Here is an 11,065-nt window from a genome sequence, read left to right on the forward strand (position 1 = left end):
AGCACAGGTGTTCACCATCAAGTCAGATCACGGGTTGAGTAAGGTCAGGTATGACAAAATTATGGAATGGGCGAGAAGCATTTTACCTGAAGGGAACAGGCTGAAAGAGAACTTCTATGCTGTGAAGTCCATGATGAAACCCCTTGGTTTAGGATACCAGAAAATTGACATGTGCCCTAACTTTTGCATGTTATACTACCTTGAAAATGCTGAGTTGACCGAGTGCATGACATATGAACATTCCCGTTACAAACCCAGAACTGGCAGGGGAAAGACTCTAGTGGCATATAAAAAACTTAGATACTTCCCAATCATACCTAGACTGTAGAGGTTATTCATGTCACCAAGGACTGCTGAGCACATGACATGGCACCAATCACATGATGCGGTTGATGGAGTGATGATGCATCCTTCTGACGGCGAAGCGTGGAAACACTTTAACAGCGTGCATCCTCACTTTTCAGTTGAATCAAGGAACGTGCGTCTTGGGTTGTGTACACACGGTTTATAACTTGCCACCGGGACTGTGTATGAGGCCGAAGTTCATGTTTTTATCTACTGTCATACCCGGTCCAAGCAGCCCGGGCCGGAATATAGATGTTTGTCTTCGACCATTGATTGATAAGTTGGCGCAGTTGTGGTCCTCCGGAGCTTTGACTTATGATATATCGAGGAAACAAAATTTTCTTATGAGAGCGGCTTTGATGTGGTCTATCAATGATTTTCCAGCTTATTAAATGCTTTTTGGTTGGAGCACGCATGGGAAACTAGCATGTCCATACTGCATGAAAAACAACAAGGCATTCATGCTAACAAACGGAGGTAAAGCTTCTTTTTTTTACTGTCACCGTCGTTTCTTGCCACATAATCACAGGTACAGAAAGAACAGAAAAGATTTCTTTATTGGCAGAGTTGAAAAGGATGTTGCATCCCCGCGTCTTTCTGGTGAAGAATTGCATGATGTTGTCTCAGAGTACGGTGACATTGTGTTTGGTCTTCAATCAGGTAAGCAAAAGTTTCCTGGTTTTGGTTTAACCTATAATTGGGTAAAGCGAAGTATCTTTTGGGACCTTTCTTATTGAAAGACCAATCTGCTCCGCCATAACCTTGACGTCATGCACATTGAAAAGAACGTGTTTGAGAACATTTTCAACACCGTCATGGATGTGAAGGGGAAGACAAAGGACCACATCAAGGCTAGATTGGATGTAGCTTTGTTCTGTAACCGTAAAAATATAGAGTTGGTTTGTGATGAGTCACAGGTCGCAAAACCAAGAGCAAGCTTCGTGTTAGAGAAAAACGCACAACTACTAGTCTACAAATGGCTTAAGAGTCTGCTTTTTCCCGATGGACATGCCTCGAACATATCAAGGCTAGTTAATACGGAGGAATGCAGATTGTATGGAATGAAGAGTCATGACTATCACGTGTTTATGCAAACACTCATCCTATTAGCTTTTCGTGATTTGTAACCAAAGAGAACATGGGATGCACTCATGGAGATCAGTCATTTCTTTAGAGATATATGTTCCAGCAAGTTGAATGTTGATCACATTGAGAGGTTTGAAGCGAATATCGTCGAGACACTATGCAAACTTGAGATGATATTCCCTCCATCATTTTTTGACTCAATAGAGCATCTCCCCATACATCTACCGTTCGAGACAAAGGTTGGAGGACCTGTCCAGTATAGATGGATGTACCCATTCGAACGGTTAGATATTACAGTTGCAATATAATTCATATATAAAAGTATTTTCTTTGTTTTTATTAATTGAAATTATTTGATTAATTCAATGCAGGTACTTGTTCAATCTCAAGAAAAAGGTTAAGAATAAGGCGCATGTTAAGGCTTCGATATGTGAGGCCTATATTGTTGAGGAGATCTCAACATTTATCTCATACTATTTCGAACCTCATCTGAGAACGAGAATCAATCGCGTTCCACGGCATGATGATGGCAGTGAAGTGCCTTCAAGTGAGAACTTGTCAATATTCTTTAATCCTGGACGACCTACACCTAAAAATATCGTAAGAGGAAGATATTTATCGAAAATAAAGTTCAAACAAGCACACAATTATGTTCTATTTAACTGTGATGAGCTGAAACCTTTTATTCAGTAAGTATATATATGTGTAATACTAATTAAACTTTGTCAATAATATATATACTTGAGATTATATACCTCGAACATATCATACTGTCATTATCACTTGCAGGCAACATAGATAATATTTGTTGTCCAATAACTCATAGCTGACCGAATCCCAGATCTTTCAATTACAAGATGAACAATTTGTCACGTGGTTCAGAACACATGTAAGTACTATCACAAACTCATCCTCACTTGCAAAATTAATGGATGCATGTCATTACGAGAAAAATATAGATTGTTCATTGATGTACATTACATACAAGGTTTATCAAATGGGAATGAGTGTTGGTAAGTCATTGTCTTCACTAAGCCTGGGTCCTAAAAGAAAAGTTAAGTGCTACAACGGGTATTTTGTCAATGGATATGTGTTTCATACTGAAGAATACGGGTATGAAAAAAAGACATACAACAGCGTTGTTTGTGTTAAGGGATCGACTAGTAGTGAGTTAGAAGTTGACTACTATGGTAGATTAGAAGAGGTCGTTGAATTGCAATATCATAGCGAGCAGAATAGAGTGTTTTTATTCAAATGCTATTGGTATGACACGACTGACAGAGGAATCAGAGTTGATTCGCACTATGGTCTGGTCGAAATCAACTCAAAAGCTAGACTCCGCAACGTAAATGATGTCTTTGTTTTCGCAAAGATGTCAACAAGTTTATTACACATACACCCCTTCCTTTAAAAAGGATCGATCAAGAGTGAATTGGTTGTCCGTTTTAAAAACAAAACCCAGAGGTCGTGTCGAGCTTATTTAGGATAAGAACGAAGACACAAGTGTGCAAGATAAAGTCTTTCAAGTTAGTGAGTTGGTTGAACCATATCGAGTTGCTCCTTCGATTGACTTGGAAGAAAATTCAAATTTTCATGTTTTCGATGATAGTCTTGTTGATGTTGACGCAGAGGAGTTGGATGTTGTTTTGATCTCTAGCAGACAAGCAAATGTCGATGAAGATGATGATATCCATATTGAAGATTGCGATGAAGGTGATGACTATTCAATTGACGACGAAGAAAAAGAAAATTCTGACTAACTATCAGAATGAAGCCCTGTGTAAAACATTTTTTTCATGTAATATATATTATGGATGATATATTTTGTAACACAAAATATTTATTTTATAAGTTTATATATGTATTGTTTAAGCACTGTTGTTATTATTTTTTGCGATGGACAATTTATCATTTAAGTGTTTGCAGGAAGGTAAATAGGCAATGCAAATATAATCTTTCTTGTACAATACACTATCACCGACGGCCATACCGACCGACTAAGGTCCGTCGGCATTTCACAGAGAGTTGAAAAATAATTACTGGAAATGCTACATTCACCGATGAACTTTCCGATGACCCACAATCCGTCGGCATTTCACAGAGAGTTGGAAAATAATTACTGGAAATGCCACAATCACCGACGAATGTGCAGACGGATTTTCGTCCGTCGGTATATTGTCGGCGGGTCAATATTACCGATAAAATCACTGACAGAATGTGCGAATTCCAAAGGGTGGGGCATTAAATGCATCTCTGACCACATCATTTTGCCGATAGAATTACCAACGAACCACGAAAAATATGGAGGGTAATTAAAAATGATGGTGCGAAATTCAAAATTTACCAACGAATTTTCGGAGCTTCACCGACGAAATTATGAAAATAATATTATTTTTTTATTTCCGTTGGTGAAGCTGTCGGTAAAACTGCACTATAAATCTCAGCGACCACCCTTGCAGTTCATTTTTTCGCCTGTTTCATTTCACAGTTTCGTTTTTTCTTTTCATTTCCTTCAAGATTTTTGTGTTTTTGTCTTATAATCTTTAGTTCAATCTTCAGCAAATTAAAAGGTATGTACTTCCTCTTCTTCATTTCTTAAATATTTTATTTTTTTATTTGTTTTTTGTTTTAGCTATTGTTATTTTTGTTATGTGTTTTGTTTTGGTGTATTTTTATAATGTAGATAAATTCTTGAAATAAACACATTATTAAGGTAAGCATATTTCATTCCTAAAGTCTATATTTTGTTTTTGAATTTATTGAATATATTTATTGTTGTATTGCCATAATAATTGAATAATTTGTTGAATTGTAATTGTTAATGTTGAATTTACCTTAGAATTAGTAATTGAATATGTTGGAATAATTAGTAATTTTACTCTATTATTGCATGATTTGTGTTTAATTATTTCCATTAATTTTAATTGTTAGTCTACATTTTTTTTTTTGAGTTTATTGAATATATTTATTGTTGTATTGCCATAATAATTGAATAATTTGTTGAATTGTAATTGTTAATGTTGAATTTACCTTAGAATTAGTAATTGAATATGTTGAAATAATTAGTAATTTTACTCTATTATTGCATGATTTGTGTTTAATTATTTCCATTAATTTTAATTGTTAGTCTACATTTTTTTTTTGAGTTTATTGAATATATTTTATTGTTGTATTGCCATAATAATTGAATAATTTGTTGAATTATAATTGTTAACGTTGAATTTACCTTAGAATTAGTGATTGAATATGTTGGAATAATTAGTAATTTTACTCTATTATTGCATGATTTGTGTTTAATTATTTCCATTAATTTTAATTGTTAGTCTAGAGTTTTTTTTTTAATTTATTGAATATATTTTATTGTTGTATTGCCATAATAATTGAATAATTTATTGAATTGTAATTGTTAATGTTGAATTTACCTTGTAATTAGTGTGGATGTTATTTGTATAGATGTTATGTTATATACAATATTAGTATAGATGGGGTCAATTGGTTGTGGCTATTGTCAATATTTGCAGGTTTGTGGATTTGGGTAGTCTCCAGTATAGGGGAGGTGCTGTCGAATTTTTTTTAACATTCGAATTTAATTATATAATTATTCGTATAAAATTGTGTAGATGCGTAGAACGAAATCCACGGCTCGTCGCTCACGTATGGTCACAGCTAGTTCTTCTAGCAGCGAGGATGACATATCCTTAGGTGCCTCTCAAGAAGAGGCACCTGCGCCGTCAACTGATGCTGCCTCTTCCAGCGCGGTTTCACAGTGAAGAGGCGGCATGCCTTCGCAGCGAAATCAATTCACCCGCAAGTACGAGGCACAGTGGAAGGACGACCTTTCAATGTAAGTTTGTTAAGGTTTTAGTTTTTTTTTTTAATTATAACATAATTTATGAACAACTAATCAATATTTCATTAATTTAATTTATTTTCAGGTTCACAAACATTGAAATCGCCCGAGTAATATCATCGGCATTTAAATCATCGATGGAGATTCCATTATTTCAATGGAGTCAGGTATCCAGACATGCTGTATGGATACCTCAAACCGATGCATGGTTTGACATATTTGAGGTTGGTGTTAATTTCTAATTTCTAGCTTATTTCTAATAATTTATTAATATAATTGTAAATAAATTATTATTTTTATTTACCTAATTATTTATACACAACACAAAATCGTCTGGGACAGGGCGCATGACAAAGTTGTGAGGAGGGTGTGGGAAAATCACGCAGCAACTAGGTAACATCGAAAACAATACAAGATTTTTTTAGAAAAAAAATTTATGTTTCAAAATCTAATTTCTCGCTATGGAAGTAGGTTGCGTGATTTTTTGGTATAAATCACAAAAAAGGCAAAACAAACCGTGAGGGATAAGGGTCTCCATTGCTGGAACGACATGGCGGTTTGGAGGGATTTCAAACCGATATACATCCCGACAGATATATGGCCGCACTATCTTGAGCATGTGACGTCTGAACGGTTCACACCACACTCAAGGCCGGTGCTGGCAACCAGAATCGGACAATTCATGGCTCGGTGACAAAGCACACCGGCGGCTCTGTTTCGCTTGCAGCACATGCGAAACGGATGGTAAGATTAATTTAAATGAAATATATCATTAAATTAATTTGTTGTTAATTAATTTTTTCATTATAGGCTACGTCTCTTGAACGTGAGCCGAGCCCAATAGAGTTGTTTGTTGAGACGCACGTGCGGAGTCAAGACTGCCAAAAGGGGGCGCAACAGTTCGTTGACAACCATGCACAACACTTTGTGGTATGTTTGTTCAACCATTTTATTTCATAAGTTATTATTTTTATTAAATTGAATATTATGATTACTTTTTTCATTTTCAGGAGACCTATAATAGCCGGTTGAGGGAGAGATATGGAGACGATCCTTCGACCCATCCGGATTTCGATTCGGATTTGTGGATGGAGGTTAGATCATCCGGTGAACCCGATAAAAATCGGGTGTACGGGCTCTCCAACACTACGGCCGAGAACCTGCGGGCGGCCCATAGTGTCTCAACTGTTAGGAGCTCCCAATCAGTATCGAGCACCCAGTCTAAGGAGTTCGTGGCCTTGTAGCAACACACGGATCAGCTCACCAAAAAATACGACCCCCTAACGGCGGAGTATACACAACTCAAAGCGAATCATGAACACCTTCGCCAAATGGTCCTGAACATGGCATCACAGAGTGGTGATACATGCGCCTCCTCCTTTTTGGTCGTATAACAACCAGCCTCCTCCTTCTCCTCTAGCTCCACCATTATGTTAATTTGTAATAAATATTATTTAACTTTAATAGTTAATTTAATATTTTTTTTGAAACACATTAAGTTTGTAATGAATATTATTTAACTTTTTTTTTGTTTTTGATGTTTAATAAAAATTTTATTTGCATAATTGGTTTTTTTTACTATTAATTTATATAATTTTATATTATTAATTCTAAATAATTTTTTAAAAACATATTTAAAAATAATCACAGAGGGTTTTACTGACGGACTGTATCCATCGGCATTTGACATCTTAGCGATGAATTTACAGACGAAATTAATCCGTCGGCATTTCATAGTAGCTTGGTGCAAATTTCACAATCACCGACGACCTGACCGATGGAAATAGTCTGTCGGTATTTCACACACTCACCGACGGAATAAATCCGTCGGTATATTTCAAGCGGGAATTTTTTTTTTGCGCGCAATTTCCGTCTGTAAAACCATCGGCAATTTTTTTTTTACCGACTGATGTAGCGACGGAATGAGGTATTACCGACGAAAGGAAAGCCGACAAAATGTTTCCGTCGGGGAATGCGTCGGTAAAAATATTACCGACGGACTATAAATCACATACCGACAGAATAGTTATGTCGGTAAAACTGTGAAATCTTGTAGTGGAATGCACGTTATTTAACCTTGAATTATTAAAGTTCTTGTTTACATTCAAAGCATTAAAATATTTAATTACTTCTTATGTATTGAATTAATTATATTATGGCACTGTAATGAATCTGGAATTACAAATCTAGAGTTATGGTAGAAGTATAGAATTTAAGTCTAGAATACAAATTGCACATATGAGACTGACTATCCAACTTTGAAACAAAACCAATGTACTTTTAGTTGAGATAGACACAAAAGAGTACGAAAGTCAATTTACATTCAAAGCATTAATGTTAGGTATATGTATTTACTTCACACATTCTACCATGTCTTTTTTTACTCAACATGGATAATTATTTATATTAATGTTAAATTCCCCGTATCCTCCTCATCTCCCACCCTCGACGCATTATATATGATTATGCTTATTTATTTTTTAAAGAAGAGTTTACTATAAAGATGAAGAAAGATAGAGGTTTCAGACTCTTCCTTACCGTGATGATTCAGTATTTATATTAATGTTAAATTCCCCACTCCTCCTTACCTTCTCGATTCATTCCTTGCAAGAAACTTTGCAATTCAGAGATCATCAATATCCTTAGATTCTTTTGTTGAACACATAACAAAATTGAATTTCAATGCCAATTATGAAAGAGTTTTCTCAATTATAATGATATCCTTCATTTTATCACATGGATCTGCATTTTATTAATGATTATCATCGTTCATGGAAAATAGTTTTTAATTGGCTCTTCCATATTCATTCTAAACAATTTAAATTCCATTGAAAGTGCTTGAAGTTACTACCTCTTTGCTCTAGCTGCTATATGGTACTTCTTTTTCATGGAATCCTAAATATCCTTAAAGGTATCCTTGTAAAGAATGATTTCCAAGATTGATTGGTCAATCGATTGAAAAATATAATTTTTTGCCTTGGATCTTTTAATCCTTGCCCTTCTATCTCTGTTTTTTGCAATCCAGGATTGTTGTTTTGAATGGTGGATCAATTATTCTATAAAGAATGACTTGCCAATACTCTTTAGCCTTAATAATAATTGTGGTTGTTGTTTTGAATGGTGGATCAATTATTCGTTTAGAAATACATCAAAATGAAGTTTTTTTTTTTTTAAAATCATTTTTTATATCATCACATCAAAACAATCTGAAAACATAAAAAAATTATTTCAAAAAAAAATTCAAAATTTTTAAGAACGTGGTTTGCACTGCGTTCCCAAACATACCTAGCATACGAGTATTTAACCTCCCAAGCTCTTATTTAATGATTTTCACACATAAAAAATCTTGAATTCGTGAGGATCTTATATTTATAGAATAGTTATAGAATAAATGTAAGTTCAAACTATCATATTTGTACAAGGATTCTAAACTATAATTCAATAAGGATTCTAAACACAAATCCTTTTTTATCAAAAAAAAAAAACATTTTCTTATCTAAACAATTTAAAAATGACATTAATAAAAATAAAAGTTTCAAATGACTTTGACTCGCAATAAGAAATAGCATAATTTAATAGCATTAGTATTCAAGTTAACCCTTCATGAGTCCATAAAATTATATTCTTTTATCTCTTATAAAATATTAAAATATCAATGAGAAGAGTTGGGTATAGTTATCAAATCCAACATAAAGTTTAACCTCGTTAAAGTCTTGGGTTAACAAATCATGGGCCAATCTATTGCGTCACATAGTTGACATGGTAAGTCAATTACATAAGAAATTGAACATTTTATTATTTGAAACTATACATATAATATTAAAGCTAAATTGAATCACTTGTGTTGGTGTTATTGAGTTGGTAAGGTCTTTTTAGATAATAAAAGAGGTTCAAGGTTTCAATTCTACTCTAAGTAATTTGATTTTTATTTTTTTTTTCTAACTTTTTGAACAGCTAGATTTTGAGTCAATCATATTTAATGAGCTCAATGTCTTGATTCACTGAGTTAGATTCTAAGTAATTAGGTTTCTAAATCAATATGTTATGACAAATAAAAAAATAAAATATGGAGAATATTGTAAATTTATTCCCTTGGAATGAAAAGGGATTCATATCAAGATACAGGTAAAAAAGAAAAAAGTTTAGTAAGAAAAAGGGGCTATTTTTGTTTATTTTTATATGGTTGAGTGGCAAGGTAGGGGGCTTTAAATCTTTCTTTTCTAATTTTCTTTCTCAGTTCAAATTCAGATTGCCTAATTAACTAAATTAATTCCTCCCCATTTAAACATTGGTGCATTAAAAAGTAAGTCAAATTTAATTTTATCCGTTTTCTCTTCCTTTAATTTTTATTCTTAATCTTATCATCTAGGCAAAGAAAAATAACCTAATTTTCACTCATTCATTCCCATTTCTATTATTTTCCCATAAACATACACTTAATGTTTTGCATCATTCCTAGTGTATTGATAACGAGAACATCCATATAATAAAAAAAAAAAAATTGAAGGCATAAACATTGTGCTTATAAACTTATTTCACTATTCATACAATAGAATAATGAAATTATATTTTTTTTTCCTTTATAAAAAAACCATCAGCCCCTCATATATTTTGATTTTATTACATAGTGCATTAATCATTAAAGACTTGTGCAGAGTATAATTGTCTTTTAAATTTTTTAAATACAATAGAATGACATAATTACCTTCTAGATTATGAATTTTAAAGCTAGTTAAGAGGGTTATTTTGATTTTTTTTCCTTTCTTTAAACTATTGTAAAATGATAATTTTTCCCCTGGAATAAAAAAAAGATTAAGCAATGCATAGAGGATATTTTGGTCTTTTCATATAAGTCTTTTTTTTATGAACTCCAGGATCATTAAGAGCACTTTCATCTTTTAAGTCTGATAAATTTACCTTTCAATCTAAAAAAATTGCTAGTGCATGCGATGCACGCACCTACACATGAGTGGCTTCTGCGCATTTTGAGTTGTGCGTGCGATACTTCTCGGTGATTGAAATTTCAATTATGTTGAGTCATTGTATGCATCGTGTCCTAACTAAGTAAAAAAAACCAGTATAATTTAATTAGATAATAAAATTCTAGATAACAATAATAAATGAACCAATCTAAACAAAAAAAAATGTTGGGAACTTGCAAAAAATTAAACAATTACTAAAACAAAACAAAAAAGGTGACAAAGTTAAAATTCTAGCCAATCTTGGAGAAAAAAAAAGTAAAGAAAAAAAAAACCAATATGAGCCAACCTATGTGAGCATGTCAAACATGCAAGTCAGGTCATAAGACTAGGATAAATCAACTTAAAGCAAGAAAAGAAATTGAAGTCCAACTTCAAACAAATCAAATGTAATAAGATGAAATTAAAAACAAAATCAATATTTAAAAAAAAAAAGCCAATAAAACAATCAACAAACCAGGCAAGTCAACCAAACTCTGCAACATAGATCATGTGAATGAGACAACCCAATAAAAGGTAAACAAAAAAAGATTATGAAGCTTAATTTTTAAACAACTCAATGATGAAGGACAAAACGTTAAAAATATTGATTTTAAAAACAAAACGATCCTAAAAAAACACTCAATCCAACCTAGGCTAACTGGTCGATCATTAGAACCTCCAAAATATAATTTTGACTTTGCTATCACAAACAAAATGATTTCATAGTATGATTGTGAAAACCAGGTCGAATCCAAAAGAAATTTTGTTTAATCTTCCTATTAGATACTACAATAAAAAAGGACGGGGTGATTTGAATAAAAAA

This window comes from Populus trichocarpa, chromosome 11, assembly GCF_000002775.5.
Source record: "Populus trichocarpa isolate Nisqually-1 chromosome 11, P.trichocarpa_v4.1, whole genome shotgun sequence".
NCBI lineage: Eukaryota > Viridiplantae > Streptophyta > Magnoliopsida > Malpighiales > Salicaceae > Populus > Populus trichocarpa.